At 52.1% G+C, this 16,649-nt stretch overlaps 1 protein-coding gene across 2 annotated transcripts in view; it reads left to right on the top strand.

Annotated features, from left to right (window-relative positions):
* Positions 1-16,649, top strand: part of LOC133118875 (SLIT-ROBO Rho GTPase-activating protein 1-like) — a 96,473-nt gene that overhangs the window by 8,001 nt on the left and 71,823 nt on the right. The window contains exon 1 of one of the 2 annotated variants that reach the window (XM_061229131.1): positions 8,810-8,926. The exons of the other annotated variant lie outside the window; for it this stretch is intronic. The gene's annotated coding sequence lies outside the window, so the exon portion shown is untranslated. Of the gene's footprint in view, positions 1-8,809; positions 8,927-16,649 lie in introns of those variants that run through there. 2 annotated transcript variants of the gene reach the window in all.

Below are 16,649 nucleotides of genomic sequence, written 5' to 3' on the forward strand. Positions count from 1 at the left end.
TTCTTCCCAGGGTGTAATGGTTCCAGGGAATTTCTGGATCCATTGCGTCTCCGCTGACGAATAACCGATCACTGCTCAACTACAAGCAGTAGGTTCAGCCAAGTCCAATCGGATCCACGCATTTAAGACAATGTTTTGCGCAAATTTCTGAAAAGACCATCTCGCTTTTTGAAGCACACTATTTACTAGTAGTTTTAGCACACCGTATAATACAGCTATGGTTTCAGACATACTAATACTAATTTGACACACGAAATGGTAAACTAGTATGCGATTTCAGGCGCTGCCAAGGTCTCTGTCTGCTGCCTTGGGGAAGCTCTGTGTGACATCACCCCCCGTAGTCACGTGACCCTCACTCAGGGCCGCGATAGGCTCGCGGGAGACCCGAGGCCCCGCCCCTTCAGGACCTGCTGAGTCGGACAGAAACGAACGTGGCCCGCCCTCCCCCTCCCGTTAGCATCAGGCGCCGATCCCACGGCCCGAATGTTGGCACCCGAGCCGCCCCTCCCCCCGCCGGTGCTGACTCACCCCCCCGCGCTCCGACAGGCACAGCGGGCGGGAGCCTTCAAATGACACCCCGGCAGCTGCCCCCGGGCCCTTCCTTATCTCACCTCCGTCTGCCCTGTTAGGGGCAGTTACTCCTAATTAGCGGACGTGAGTCACAGGGAGATAACTCCCCGTCTGAGGGAGCCCAAACCGCTCTTACTGCCCGGGCCGACGGGAGTCTCGCCGCTTCTCCAATCGTTCTTTGAAAAACGTTTTTTGTTTTTTTTTGTGCCGTAGAACAAAAAAATGGATTGTTTTGTCAGCGGAAAGCGCGACGGGCATTTCTGCGGCGTAATTAGATTGGATGTCGATTGCGTCGTCGGCGCTTGTTTCCTTCGATCCCTGGCCCTGGAACGAGTCCAACACAAATGTAATGTGCCTCCCGGCATAAAAAACCAATGAAAAAAAGACATTCTAATGCTGTCGATACTGAGCGGCTGGGTATTAGACCAGGGATGTCTCCGTTTTGATCCAAAGCTTTGCTAAGCTGCCAGGTCTTTATTTAGAAACCCGTGTGAACCATACCTGCGGCTCTTTGTGTTCGCATGGTATCTGTTTCTCTCACACACATACATGCACATGCAGACACGGTCTCACACACACACACACACACACACACACACACACACAAACTCACTCACTCTGACAGACACACGCTTGCAATTACAGACAGAAATACATGCCATTATACTTCAGTGGTAAGAAAATTACAGATCACTATATTTCAGTCCTGGGTTTGTATGTGTGGTTTCCCCATTTGGCAGCTGCATACCTGCACATAATGCACTGTTTAAAAAATGTGTTAGAGAGTGTGTGAGAGAGAGTGTGTGTGAGAGAGTGAGTGTGTGTGTGTGTGTGTGTGTGTGTGTGTGTGTGTGTGTGAGAGAGAGAGAGAGAGACTGCAGTGTTGCAGGGCGTCCTCTCTCCTGAGTCTGCGTGAGCTGCAGTGCTGGTTTACACAGCGTATTCTCTCCTCTGGTTTACACAGCGTATTCTCTCCTCTGGTTTACACGGCGTATTCTCTCCTCTGGTTTACACAGCGTATTCTCTCCTCTGGTTCACAGTGTATTCTCTCCTCTGGTCTACACAGCGTATTCTCTCCTCTGGTTTACACGGTGTATTCTCTCCTCTGGTTTACACAGCGTATTCTCTCCTCTGGTTTACACAGCGTATTCTCTCCTCTGGTTTACACGGCGTATTCTCTCCTCTGGTTTACACAGCGTATTCTCTCCTATGGTTTACACGGTGTATTCTCTCCTATGGTTTACACGGTGTATTCTCTCCTCTGGTTTACACAGTGTATTCTCTCCTCTGGTTTACACAGTGTATTCTCTGCTCTGGTTTACACAGCGTATTCTCTCCTCTGGTTTACACAGCGTATTCTCTCCTCTGGTTCACAGCGTATTCTCTCCTCTGGTTTACACAGTGTATTCATTCTCTCCTCTGGTTTACACAGCGTATTCTCTCCTCTGGTTTACACAGCGTATTCTCTCCTCTGGTTTACACAGCGTATTCTCTCCTCTGGTTTACACAGCATATTCTCTCCTCTGGTTCACAGCGTATTCTCTCCTCTGGTTTACACAGCGTATTCTCTCCTCTGGTTTACACAGTGTATTCTCTCCTCTGGTTTGCTCAGCGTATTCTCTCCTCTGGTTTACACAGCGTATTCTCTCCTCTGGTTTACACAGCGTATTCTCTCCTCTGGTTTACACAGCGTATTCTCTCTTCTGGTTTACACAGCGTATTCTCTCCTCTGGTTTACACAGCGTATTCTCTCCTCTGGTTTACACAGCGTATTCTCTCCTCTGGTTTACACAGTGTATTCTCTCCTCTGGTTTACACAGCGTATTCTCTCCTCTGGTTTACACAGTGTATTCTCTCCTCTGGTTTACACAGTGTATTCTCTCCTCTGGTTTACACAGTGTATTCTCTGCTCTGGTTTACACAGTGTATTCTCTCCTCTGGTTTACACAGCGTATTCTCTCCTCTGGTTTACACAGCGTATTCTCTCCTCTGGTTTACACAGCGTATTCTCTCCTCTGGTTTACTCAGCGTATTCTCTCCTCTGGTTTACACAGTGTATTCTCTGCTCTGGTTTACACAGTGTATTCTCTGCTCTGGTTTACAGCGCCCTGTGTCAGGCTCAGGCCAGTGACGGCTTTATGGGCCAGCTGCTCCCCAGCGAGCTCTCTCTGCTGAGATATGTGCTGGAGTTTATAGTGGGCAGCGCTGAGGGGAAAGGTTTACAGTGTGTGAGGAGTCTGTTTGTGTCGGGCCCTCATTAACACCCGTCTGCCCCCCACACACACTCACCCACTCAATCTCTCACACACACTCACACTCTCACACACACACACACACTCACCCACTCAATCTCACACACACACTCACACACACACACACACACACTCACCCTCTCTCACACACTCACACACACACACACTCACCCACTCAATCTCACACACACACTCACACACACACACACACACACACACACTCACCCTCTCTCGCACACTCACACACCCACACACTCACCCTCTCTCTCACACACACACACACACTCACCCTCTCTCTCACACACACACACTCACCCTCTCTCTCACACACACACACTCACTCACCCTCACCCTCTCTCTCTCACACACACACACACACACACACACACACACTCACCCACTCAATCTCACACACACTCACCCTCTCACACACGCACGCACGCACGCACGCTCGCTCGCTCGCTCGCGCACACACTCACTCACTCACGCACACACTCACGCACACACTCACGCACACACTCACGCACACACTCACACTAGCTCACTCACTCACTCACACACTCACCCTCACATTAATACAGTCCTTTGCTGACTTTTCTTTGTCAGTTTTCTCCCTTTCTTACTGCTGACCCCAGGATTAAAAAATGACGACTGACTTCATGGGGGGGATTACACTTGATTAGACGGTGTGGGGTTAAGGGCCTCGCTCAAGGGCCCAACAGCTGTGCGGAGCTTATCGTGGCTACACCGGGGCTTGAATCCTCAACATCCCAGGTCCTCGTCTTGTCCCTCGGCCACCCGGCTACAGGCTACCAGTCACCCCCTGTGGAGCCTGCCTCCCCCTCAGTCGCAGTGAGGCCATCTGTGGCCTTCCTCTGTTCACTATTTAATAACCCCCTCCCCCTCCGCCGGACTCCTCAGCCACAAAACCCATCAGGAAATTGGGCTGGGGTGGGGGTGGGGGTGGAGCGCTTCCACCCCCAACATCTTCCTTAAGCCCCGGCAATAAAAGTGTGATTGAAGTGGTGTTGTCGACGCGGAGATCAGGATGGTTGATGGCGGTCTTTGGAGCTCTGACAGAGTGCGGCTAATTTAATTCCTCCTCCTCCTCGTCGCGATGCGGGCCTGGGACCCGGGGCCTTGCTGCGCGAGACTCTAAACCCGCGTGCTACCTTCCCCCGGTCTCTCTCCCGTCTGCGGGAAGCTTAACTTTACGCTGTAGGTTTATGTACTGAGGAATGCTGTCAGGCGATGGGGACCTACAGTGACACCGGCTCTCTCCGTTGCCTAAACCTTCCTGTGTGTTCCTCTGTCTCTAGAGCAACAGGAGTGCTCTGTAGGCGCCAAGTGATTTAGCAGACTGTTCCTGAGATTTGTCTTGACTTAGTTAATACGGTTCTTGTTATCTTGACCGTGTAGAGGGTTAAACATAAACACACAGACACTGTGTGGAATAGCTTGTCCTGTCACGTCGTAGAGGCACAAACTCTGGGAGTTTTCAAGACCAGGCTTGATACGGTGCTTGATATTATTTCGCTTTTCGGTAAACTTAGCGTTAGGTGCACTTCTGTGGTGGGGAAATGGGGAGCATTGTTGGGCTGAAGGACCTGCTCTCGTCTTTACGTTGCGTGACGTTACGTTATCCCCGCCTCCCCTGTGTTTAAAGCCCTGGTAATGCCCTGCGTTTGGACTCCTCTTCCCGCTTCATGAAGAGTGGCCCGGGTCGTTCCACCGTGTCAGACCCCTCTGGTCGGGCCGCGAAGCCTTTCCATCTGCTCTCCCAGAGCCGCCCGCCGCGGTGCCTTCAGACGGCAGAGTTCAGAGAACGCGTGAGCCTCCTGGCGTACGTTAACGATGGACGTCGCGGGACTCCTTTGAGCCTCTCGGAGGGATCGGCCGATGGCTGGGGCAGCCCTGTCCCCGTGTTCACCTCGACTGGCGTCCACTGCACTTTAAATCTCATTTCTACTTTTACTACAACAAGAGAGAAATTCTGCCGGTTAAGCGAGACAGTTTGACTCGTTTCAAGAGTTGCCAGTGGGGTAAGAGTAAGTGTCACTTGTCAAGCGGAATGGGAGCTTAAGACAGGTTGCCGCCATTTTGCAGTTGGACCACGAAGGATGTTATTATTTTGTTTTCAACGCAGTCCTTCAGTTTCGGAATTTTAATGTGCGTTCTTGACGAGGACGTTGTCTCGGTGCCTGAATGCGAGGCTTTAAAAATAGACAAACTGTCTTTGATGTCTGTAACTGTTTTCGAGACCTGTTTTGGAATGAGTTTTTGCTGAAATGTCTTATTCTGTCATTTAGTGTTTTTGTGTTGCGACTGGCCTTTGTAAAAGCTGAAATGTTATATTTCCCTTGCTGCCTCGCCTTCTCTCTCAAAAGGTCTCCTGGTGGAAGACAGCGTTGGTTTTTCACAGTGCTTTTTCTCCACCGTGTAGACCTCTCACTGATTACTGCAGAGATCAGAGGAAGGGCGCAGATGGCATCAGGTTGGGATATGAATGATGAATATTAAATATGAAGGCCGTTTAATCTCCAGGCTCCCTAAATGTCCAGCTAGCCCCGTCTCCAGATGCTGGGCTAGCATTGCAATCTCCGTCATGCGCAGAGGTCACGTCCCACAGAGGGGCTTTTATTTCAAAATAAAAGTCCACCTTTTTAAGTGTCCCCACGGGCTCCAGCGGCCAAGAGGAAAAGGGTAGCACGTAGCTTCAATGAAGAATGAAGTCACTATTTCACGATGTGGTGTAGGGGGCAGGCTTTTTGATTTCGCTGCCAGCCCTTCGGAATTGTTCTCTTTGTTTTCCTGGCTCACGCCTTCGCCCACCTGACGTGAGGTATTGTGCAGCGCGGCTGAAACGTGACCCCGTGCATTGTGTCATAGCGGCGATGGATTCCGTGCGAATCGGACGTATGCAAGCCTTACGCAAGCCGAAAGCCAGCGTGTCTGTTCACGGTCAGGTGCAGAAATCTTGGGTTCGTTTTTTGGCAATGGGCCACACGCTGCAAAAAAAGCAAAAAATAAGTCAATCTTACTCCACTGAAGTACTTTAATCTTATATATAGACTTGCTAAATAACACTGCCATTCAGGTGACGCGGTTTGACTCATTTCAAGATTTGCTGATGGGGTAAGACTGTTTCACTCGCCAAGATAAAAGTTACTTTTAAACAAGCTAGTATTTTCTACTTTAGGAGCAAGACATTGGGTTTTAAGTCTCCCTAACGACTGCTTTTTAATACAAACTTTCTTTTATTTTTATACAGAGCATCCACTCTGAGCAAGAGAGTTCCTGGGCCCGTTATATTCATTAGTGTCTGTGTGTCACTTCAGTGAGACTCTGCTGGGTGTTTATTTTCTGCTGTCTCTGTTGTGAGCAGCATTGCAGTGTCTCTGTTGTGAGAAGTGTCTCTGCAGTGTCTCTGCAGTGTCTCTGCAGTGTCTCTGCAGTGTCTCTGTAGTGAGCAATGTCTGTTGTGAGCAGCGTCTCTGTTGTGAGCAGCATTGCAGTGTCTCTGTTGTGAGAAGTGTCTCTGTAGTGTCTCTGTTGTGAGCAGTGTCTCTGCAGTGTCTCTGTAGTGAGCAGTGTCTGTTGTGAGTAGTGTCTCTGTTGTGAGCAGCATTGCAGTGTCTCTGTTGTGAGAAGTGTCTCTGTAGTGTCTCTGTTGTGAGCAGTGTCTCTGTTGTGAGTAGTGTCTCTGTTGTGAGCAGTGTCTCTGTTGTGAGCAGTGTCTCTGTTGTGAGCAGTGTCTCTGCAGTGAGCAGCATCGCAGTGTCTCTTGTGAGAAGTGTCTCTGTAGTGTCTCTGTTGTGAGCAGCGTCTCTGTGCCTCTCCTTGGCCGGTTTCCTGTCGGGCGTGGCCAGAGCGCCGGCCCCTGTGTGGGCTTTTCTCCGCGGCCTCGTGCGCGAAAGCGCTTCCCTCGCTTCCTCTGATTGAATTTGAATTTTGGGTCGAGTGAAAGGGGCCTGGCTTCCCCCCCTCCCCCCCGCCCCCTGCCTCCAGAGGGCCGCTCTTATCACAACAACCTCTGCAGCTCGACCTTGTGTCCGGGCGTCCTGCCATTTCGCGTTCGCCGACAAAAACAAGCAGCAGAAAATCCTACGCTTCTTCGCGTTTCAGGGCGTACCCCATGGCTCCGTCTGGGGGTACCCCCGACTTTTCGGAGCACTTTTTTTTTGAAAGCAGTGCATATCCAGCGTATTGTCCTCTGTGTCGTAATAACATTGGCCCGAAACTAACCGTCCCCCTTTTTTTTTGTTGAGCTCCCAGTTGGTAAGAATGGTGCTGCCAGTGGTGTTGTATTCCGTAACACGATACCAGATCGGAATGTTTCCGCCTCTGTGTAAGGGGGGTGGCACTTTCAGTGTTAAGAAAGCGGAGTTGGGTATCTGGAGAAACAAAAGGATGGATGTGGTTTAACAGGGATGACGGACAGGAGCTCACTGTCAACAGAGCCGACGCACTCTCCCCTCCGGGTGGGACGTAGGACGGCACTGTAAAACCCCAAAAAATATGTCAACGTAAAGTAGTTTTGTCATATATATAGATATATATATTCTTTAAACCTCTTTCCTTATTACTCTTTTGCTAAATGAAAGCAATTATTGTCAGTGGGGTAAGGCAGTTTCACTGGACAAAGAAAATGCCACGAGAAACAAGTCAGTATTTTCTACTTGAGAGAGAAAAAAGAAAAACATTTGAAGGCTTCAATACCTTTGTTTGCAGTGCCTCATCAACTGTCTTGGCAAAATGGAGGACTGGTGTGACAGTTGAGGCTGAGCATATGACCTTTTCTGCGGTGTGAGCCGTTGCCGTGGTGACCGAACGGGCCGTGCGATTCGTCTCCGGAGGCAGAAGCGGTCGCGGTCGGTGAAACGGTTCCCAGGGTCTCCCCCCCCCCCCCTCCACCCCGTGACAGCTCCGTTCCCCTCCGCTCCCTCCCCGCCCCGTTGAGCTGCCCCAGCCGTGTGGACGGGGTTTAATCTACTGGCTGCGCTAACTCTGACCCCGGCTCCCCTTTCTTCTGCCGCGACCTTTAACCCCTCTCTGAGGAGGTCAAAGAGCAGCGACCACCACCCTTTAACTGCAGCGGCCTTCAAAAGAGGAGGAGGAGGAGGAGGAGGAGGAGGAGGAGGAGGGGGGGAGGGGGGGGAGGGGTCTTTAAAGGGCGGTGCCTGGGGGGGCTCTCTCTCCTGTTCCTCTCTGAAGTCTGGTGTCCATCTCCTCAAGGCGAAGGACAGCCTCTGCTCTGCTGTGTGAAGAGAACCGGGCTGTGGAACTGAGGGTTTGCGGGTTTGTGTCCCAGGTGTGGGGCACAGTACAGTCGCTGTGTCCTTGATCAGGGTACTTACCCCTTTGAAGAGGAGGCTTTTTATGAAGTTAATTTTTTTTCAAGAACTCTGTTAGCAGTGGTGACTGGTACATGCATCAGCCTGAGAGTGTTCAGTTAACATTGAACGTTGTAATCACATATTTGTGACCTTACACCTGATCCAGCAGTATAAATAGCTAGAAACATTTTTTTTTCAAACCCAGAAACTGCTAATCGCAGTGGATCAGCCTGTTCAACGTTAGAAGCTGAAATGTGAGCGTAAATGTGGCCAGAAGCGCAGTGACTGCCCATTTCCCTGGATGCTGGGGACTGCACAACGTCGTATTGTTGTGTTGTCTGTGAGTGTTGGGCTCCTGTTCTCCTCCAAGCCAGGCGTTTACTCATCTCCACAGACTCTGTGTGAAATTGAGTTGAATTCATGTTTTTTTAATTAATTATGCTCTTGGTTTTTTTTTCTGTCTCTATTTTGTCTTTCTGGCTGTGTGTCGGGTCTGGTGCCGATTGGTCGGTTCCGTTGAAAGCACTGTGATTGGACGCTGCTGGTGGCACTATGCGCAGGCTGAAATCCGTGATGGGATGGGGCAGGACAGCGTTGGGGGCTCTGCTCTGACCCTGCCCCCCCCCCGCCGCCCCGCACACTCCGGGGGGGGGGGGGGGGCGGGGAAGGGGCCCGGTCTGTCGCTCAGCCAGCTGGGTCCGTAGAAGTCCCGCGGGGCCCCCGCGTGAATTATTCACCAGCGTTATTTCAGCCTGTTTACCGCGTCAGGTGAGGCCGCCGCGTCACTGTAATGTAAACGGCTAAAGTGCCCCTCACTCTCACCACCCTTTCTGGTCTTTTCTTTAAACGTACAATAGGTAATTTAAGACTTCTAATGGTTAAGAGAGGAATAGCAGCAACAAACACGCTCAAACCACAACACTGTTTATCCCTCCCCCCCTTCTCTGTGAACGCCCTGACGTTGAAACGCCATTGGCTGTGGCAATTAGAACCAATTGTCAACCGATGAGCTTGAATTGATTGTACAGCTATACGATGTTTTTGTACAGAGTGTCGGGCCTTCAACGGTATATTTTGAAACCCGAATTTAAGGACTATAAACACAGGCAGAGGGTGAGTCAGCATGTCAGTGAGCCTTTTTCAATGATAGGAAGGGATTTACAATGGTCTTATAGCAATGTTTTAACACAGAAATCTTACCTGTTGTACCTTTAAGGTCTCAGTGGGAAGTCACCAATGTGCCCTGGCCCTCTTATTCCACTCTGTACTTCCTGTGCGCTTAAAATCCATGGTTTTGACACATTTTTGATAAATCAAACGGATGTGATTGTTTGAGCTCTGGAAGTCAACATGTCTGCCAGGCGGGTATCCCAGCGTTCAGGCCAGCTGTTGACACTGCAGGAGAAGCAGGGTAGAGCCAGTGAATCTAAAATGTTTAATACCGAGAGACCCTGCTGTGTTTTGTCCTTGAGTTCCTCGGAGAAAGGTGAGTTTTTGCTGGTTTTTTGGAGAGATGTGCTGGTCTGGGTCTCTCTGTAGTCCCCCGATCGCTCGCTCACACACGGTTTGTGTTTTAATAAGCCTCCTCCTCCTCCTCCTGCTCGTGTGGGCGCAGACCGCCGCGTCGTTCTGTCCTCGTTAACCGAGTGCCGGGTGACGGGTTTAACGACCGTGATGACGGGGTCGGGGGTCACGCCGATTAGGCCCACCCCCCCCACCCCCCCCCCCCCCGAGCAGGAACCGAAGCCTCGCTTCTCCCCACCCTGATAAGAGCCCCCGGTAATTACCCCCGCTGGGGTGTGGTCAGGGGCAGGGCTGTGGGCCAGGAGAGGGTTTCGCACACACACGCATGTGCTCTCTTATACGCACACGCTTTCCTACACGCACATACACACACACACACACACACAAGCAGACACACACACACACACTCTTACGTGCTCAGAGATTAGGGGGTGTTATTACCAGTCAGCCTGCTCTTGGGGGGCAGTTTTTCTGGGCTTTGTCCGGGAAGCAGGAGGGCAGTGCCAACCTTCCCACACCACAACCCCCCCATCTCCTGTTTCAGAACAGATGTCTGCCCTGAAATCAATCCGGACTGCTGTGTGAGTGTGAGTGTGTGCGAGAGTGTGTATGCAAATGTGTGTGTGTGTGTGTGTGTGTGTGTGTGAGAGAGTCGGACCGTGTGGGGCTTTGGGCCTGTACGGAATGGATGAAATCTGAGTGGAATTATATCCCCCCGCCAGGATATCATTCCCAAACTGGGACCTCCGGACACAGCGTCCCCGAACCCGGCTCCGCACAGCCTGTCCCTCTGCCTCTGAGGAAATAACCACGCCAAGCGTACCTGAGGAGCAGGTCTCCTGCACAGAACACAGGCCTGCTTATTTTTACACTACAGTCGGATTTTCCGGTTCAGTCAAAAGCAGTTTAGTTTTTTTGTTTTGTTTTTTGGTTTTTTCAAAAAAGCTTTATGTAGGTGTTTTTCTGGCATTCTTGCCAGCCAGGTGTACACACAGGTAACGGTAATTAACCTGCCCTTCCCAGGATCCCTTTCTCCCCCCCCCACCCCCACCCCCCCCAGTAGGGCTGTGTCCAGTGTCAGAGTGCAGCTCACCACGGTTGAAGTGTGGAATGTGCAAATATTTACTCTAAGAACGGGGCGGATAAAAGACCCGAAATCACCTCGGCCGTGACGGGCGGGCTTTAGGGCGGTTACCCCCCCCCCCCTCCCCACCCCACCCCCGGCCCACGAGGCCCTGATACAGGACCCACTCCGTCCGCGGTCGACATCGACCTCCCCACGGCGTTCGCGGCGGTTAGCCCGGCTGTGAGGTCACGCTGAGGTCACGGTTCAGCCCGGCGGTACGGGTGACGGGCCGTTTCCCGTGGAGCGCTGACTCACGGGGGGTCGGAGGCCCGAGCTCGCAGCGCGGTCACGGGACGACACGCAGTCGCACGTTCCGATTCCCGTTTCGGCTGATGTCACAGCGGGCAGGGGTGATTAAGAGTACCCTCGGGCGTGGAAGTCCCCCGCATTCATGCGTCTCAATAATTCAGCCTGATTTACGTCCTGCAAATGTAGCCGGCTTGATTTACCTCCTCTGTACTGCCCAGAAGATGGAGTCAGGGTGGGGGGGGGTCATGCCTAAACGCCGCCTCGGTCTCCTGGGAGCTGTCTGTCATGTTGGCGGGGAGGTTGGGCTGACTGAATTGACAGGCTCTGATTGGAGGACACACTGGTGCTGTTGTCATTTGGCTTGGGCTGCAGGGTGCGCACACGCAAATGCATAAGCAAACACACACACACACACACACACACACACACACACGCACACACACTCTTTCTCATACACACTGGCACACATGCACCCAAACACAGAGGCACAACACTCTTGCACACACTCACAAACTCTCTCTACGCACACACGCGCACACACACTACATGCACACCCTGCTACTACACACACACAGAAATGCAAACGCAAACGTGCTTGCACACACGCACACACACACACACACACACACAGAGGCACACATTCTCTTGCACACACACACAAACTCTACACACACACGCACACGCACGCAGTCGGGCAGGAAACCGGAAGGTTCTCCTGGTTCCATATGCCTCAGCGTTTGGTCTAAAGGGCCATTCACAGCAGCAGCTGTGTTGCTGTCCCTCTCTCTCCCCCTCCCCTCCCCCCCCCCCGCTGGGCCAGCCTGCCTCCTCCCGCCCCGGGCTTTTGTTTTGTCTGGCTCCCGCACCCCCCCCTCCCCCCCTACCCCCCCTCTTTGGATGACCGGTCCAGTGCAGCTCAGTGCAGCTTCGCGTTACAATGCAGAGCGACCTGTCGATACGACACACAGGCGCGCGACCCGCCCGCCGGTTAGCCCTTGGCTCCCAGGGTCTGCCGCGTTCGGCAGAGACGGGGCGCGGCGTTTAGTAATCCCAGCATGCTTTGCGGCGGGAACGCAGACAGGCTGGCCCGGGGGGGCGCTGCTGTGAGGTGTCAGCGGAGGTGGGAGATGAATTCCAAACGATTATTATTAAAACGCACAGCAGTAGCTCAGGGAAAACGAGGGGAAAAACAAAACGACAAGGGTAAAAAAAATGCCTAAATGGAGATCTTGATTGAAAGCACTGTGGCAATATCATTTCATGAAAATAATGAATTCCAACAAGACGGTCATTCGGTGTTAGTGCGTGAATTAAGCGGGTTACTCTGATTAGAAACCTCCAGATGACGGTTGACACTGCAGCTACTGCAGTGAGACAGAAACATCTGTTTTAATCGTCCTTCAGAAGTGTGTCCCAGTGTGTCATAGGCCTGTGCACTGATCTCTCGTGACGGCCTGTTAAAAACCAAACTCAACAAGGATGTTTCACAGCTGAAAGACACTCCCTAATTGATGTCAAAACCGTTTTTTTTGCAACCGATCTGATCCGACCGGCCAGAACGTTTCGGCTTCATTGCAAGGACACTGTGCATCTGGGTTGTGTGTAGAATCAGACTGAGTGTCCCAAGTGTGTACGTTTTAAGGGATGGCTTTTAAGCAGTCACATGCGTGCTTGTGTCTGTTTGGTCGTCAGCGGGCGGATAAAGTTGTTTAGCCCTGCCGTATGATAAAGATGTTTTGCTGAAGAGCTGATTCAGCTGGAACAAGAAGAACATGTACATGGCTGGAACGACGTAGAATGTGGCCCGTGTGATGTAAAACTGATATCACAGAGCTTGCTGCTTTGTTGGAAATTACTGATATCTCTCATGAAGCGTTCTCTGCTTTAATTGATTCCAGTCATTCAGCCACATGCATTTAACTGCATTGAAACACACAGATTTTAAGAAACAGCGCAAGCCTACAGGCCTAATTCAGCAAATAATTTAACCTAATTACATAATCAAGATCTGAGGCTGGAATTAAAAACTAGCGTACATAAAGTCCCCCCCCTACGGGAACGAGAGAGATGGCTTGTGGGTAATGTAGTTGAAGGGAATCTTATGGTGGGCATGAGACCCTGTGAGATCGATCCACATCTCCCTGTCAGCTTGCGAGTGCCGCTTTGCTTTGCATTGTGGGGCTTTGTCTGAGCTCCTGGGTGTTTTTCTCACACATACTGTAGCTTAAAGCCAATTAAGCCCGTCGGCTAGACAACCGGAAAAAAAAAAGGGCTTATTTGTGTAATTATTCATTCGGGCTAAGCTGCCAGTTTGGGGATGACAAATATAAACAAAACCTGCCATGTTTAAAGAGACATGTAAAGAAGCGCACACACACACGTACACATACGTACACATACGTACACACACGCACATATACACACATGTACATGTACACGTACACGTACTCATACACATACACACACACACGCACATATACATACACACACACACATTGTACCAGCATCGGCAAGGGATAAAAATAAACTGTAAATCCTGTAAACCAGTGGTACTTGTTCGACTGGAAGCGTTAAAAGTGTTTATTGCTCAGTTAGACAGCGTTTGCCGCGTTGTTGAATCCAGTGCAGCTGTTATAATGTCAGCTGGGGTAACGCACGCTAACAGGCTAATGTAGCGCTGCAACTGGTCATTTTCTCTCTCTCTCTCTCTCTCTCTCTCTCTCTCTCTCTCTCTCTCTCTGTCTCTCTCTCTGTCTCTCTCTCTCTCTCTCTCTCTCTGTCTCTCTCTCTGTCTCTCTCTCTCTCTCTCCCTCTCTCTCTCTCTGTCTCTCTCTCTGTCTCTCTCTCTCTCTCTCTCTCTCTCTCTCTCCCTCTCTCCCTCTCTCTCTGTCTCTCTCTCTGTCTCTCTCTCTGTCTCTCTGTCTGTCTCTCTCTCTGTCTCTCTCTCTCTCTCTCTCTCTGTCTCTCTCTCTGTCTCTCTCTCTCTCTCTCTCTCTCTCTCTCTCTCTGTCCTTACGTGCTCCACAGCTGCGTGGACCAAGATGCTCTCTGTCTCGTTGCCACGGCAACGTGTCTGCTACCTCTCCATTGAAAAGGGACAATCTCACACCTTTTTTGTGTGTGTGTGTGTGTGTGTGTGTGTGTGTGTGTGTGTGTGTGTGTTTGACAGGCCTGCGTCAAATGGGTAATTGTGTTGGATGCAAGTACTTTTCCCTGATCTCCATTGATTGCCCGTTGTGGCTGAGCCAAGCAAAAAAAAAAAAAAAAAAAGAGGCAGGGTTTGCACATTTTTTGAGAGTATTTCATAGGTTCCAATACAACCTAAACAAGGAGTTAATCTGTCACGTCTATCCTTTCTTCTCCTGGCCTTGGATCGTGGGGCGGGGGCGGGGGCAGGGGGGGGCACGCGACTGCGTCCACCGTTCATCACACCATCCGGCCCTGCTCTGTCAGTCCTGCACTCACGCGGTCCACTGGGACCGGCAGAGAGAGGCATCATGGGACACGTTCGCTCTGAACGCCGCTGTGGGGCTGACCTCCCCGTCTGTCCTGATTAATTACAGGGCCAGAGGTTCCCCCAGCTGCGGCAGGAACGGGCAGTTCCTCAGCCCGTTCCGATCGCCCCCCTCCACCGCAGAGCGGTTAGCCGTTAGCCACGACCTTTCAGCAGCATTACTCCACCTGAGGTACTTGCTGAGCTCCTCGTTTCTCTGAGCGATTATCGAGCGTAGCTTCGAGGGCCGAACCAGGGGTTACCACGGGGACCGTTCCGAGGAACGCCGGGTCAGTCACTGTCCCGATATTCCCGTTTTTCCACGGTTTTTTTTCCATTGGAGGAGCGCCGTGTGGTTTGTGGTTCCGGCGTGTTCCGGGTGCTGTAGGGCCCCCAGAGGAGGCATGTCCGAACAGGAGGACCCCGGTGTGTAAGGGGAGACCCTGGGGAGGGAAAGAGGGCGGTGGAGTCTAACCGCCCTGAGACACCCGAGCCCCCATCCATCCATCACTGGAATTCCCAAACACGACTACAAAGCCTCGTCCCAGGATAAAAGGCACGGTGTCGTCTTCCAGCTCCCCGGGGAGAAAAAAAAAAAGACAAAAAGGGGGAGAAAAAAGTGTGTCCTGAGGGCGTAATTTTAGCAAAAAAAACGGCAGTTGGGATGACCCGGGTGGTGTGAAGAGACCTGGGTGAGTTACGTTGCCGTTCGGTTCAGGAAAAAAACCCTTAGAGGTCCTGAAGCGCTGGAGAGGCAGATGGAGGGTTCAGACAGACAGGCGGCCAGGCCGGTGTCCTGTTCCTGCCACTCGCTTCCTGTGGAGGGTGGAAGGAACAGGATCGGGTTTGGTTTGGGGGAGGTCTGCTTTAAGTGAGCCCCACTGGTCTGCCCCTGGTTCCCAGAAAAGGGCTGCTAGCACTACTCCTGTAGCCCCTCAGTAAACAGGGCTGCTAGCACTACTCCTGTAGCCCCTCAGTAAACAGGGCTGCTAGCACTACTCCTGTAGCCCCTCAGTAAACAGGGCTGCTAGCACTACTCCTGTAGCCCCTCAGTAAACAGGGCTGCTAGCACTACTCCTGTGACCCTCAGTAAACAGGGCTGCTAGCACTACTCCTGTGACCCTCAGTAAACAGGGCTGCTAGCGCTACTCCTGTGACCCTCAGTAAACAGGGCTGTTAGCCGCTACTCCTGTAGCCCCTCAGTAAACAGGGCTGCTAGCACTACTCCTGCAGCCCCTCAGTAAACAGGGCTGCTAGCGCTACTCCTGTAGCCCCTCAGTAAACAGGGCTGCTAGCGCTACTCCTGTAGCCCCTCAGTAAACAGGGCTGCTAGCACTACTCCCGTAGCCCCTCAGTAAACAGGGCTGCTAGCACTACTCCTGTAGCCCCTCAGTAAACAGGGCTGCTAGCGCTACTCCTGTAGCCCCTCAGTAAACAGGGCTGCTAGCGCTACTCCTGTGACCCTCAGTAAACAGGGCTGTTAGCCGCTACTCCTGTAGCCCCTCAGTAAACAGGGCTGCTAGCACTACTCCTGTAGCCCCTCAGTAAACAGGGCTGCTAGCACTACTCCTGTAGCCCCTCAGTAAACAGGGCTGCTAGCACTACTCCTGTAGCCCCTCAGTAAACAGGGCTGCTAGCACTACGCCTGTAGCCCCTCAGTAAACAGGGCTGCTAGCACTACTCCTGTAGCCCCTCAGTAAACAGGGCTGCTAGCGCTACTCCTGTAGCCCCTCAGTAAACAGGGCTGCTAGCGCTACTCCTGTAGCCCCTCAGTAAACAGGGCTGCTAGCACTACTCCTGTAGCCCCTCAGTAAACAGGGCTGCTAGCACTACTCCTGTAGCCCCTCAGTAAACAGGGCTGCTAGCGCTACTCCTGTAGCCCCTCAGTAAACAGGGCTGCTAGCGCTACTCCTGTAGCCCCTCAGTAAACAGGGCTGCTAGTGGTCACGTGGCAGCTGTGCAAACACGCTCCCCACAAACCGCACGCTCGCCTCTCCCAATTCTGGACCGCAAGCGGCGTCCCTCCCAAACCCGCCGCGATCACACACACACGAGGCGACCGACGCCCCTCGTAACCCCAAACCCGGCCCCCCTCCCTC

Source organism: Conger conger, chromosome 19, assembly GCF_963514075.1.
Source record: "Conger conger chromosome 19, fConCon1.1, whole genome shotgun sequence".
In the NCBI taxonomy this organism is placed as follows: domain Eukaryota; kingdom Metazoa; phylum Chordata; class Actinopteri; order Anguilliformes; family Congridae; genus Conger; species Conger conger.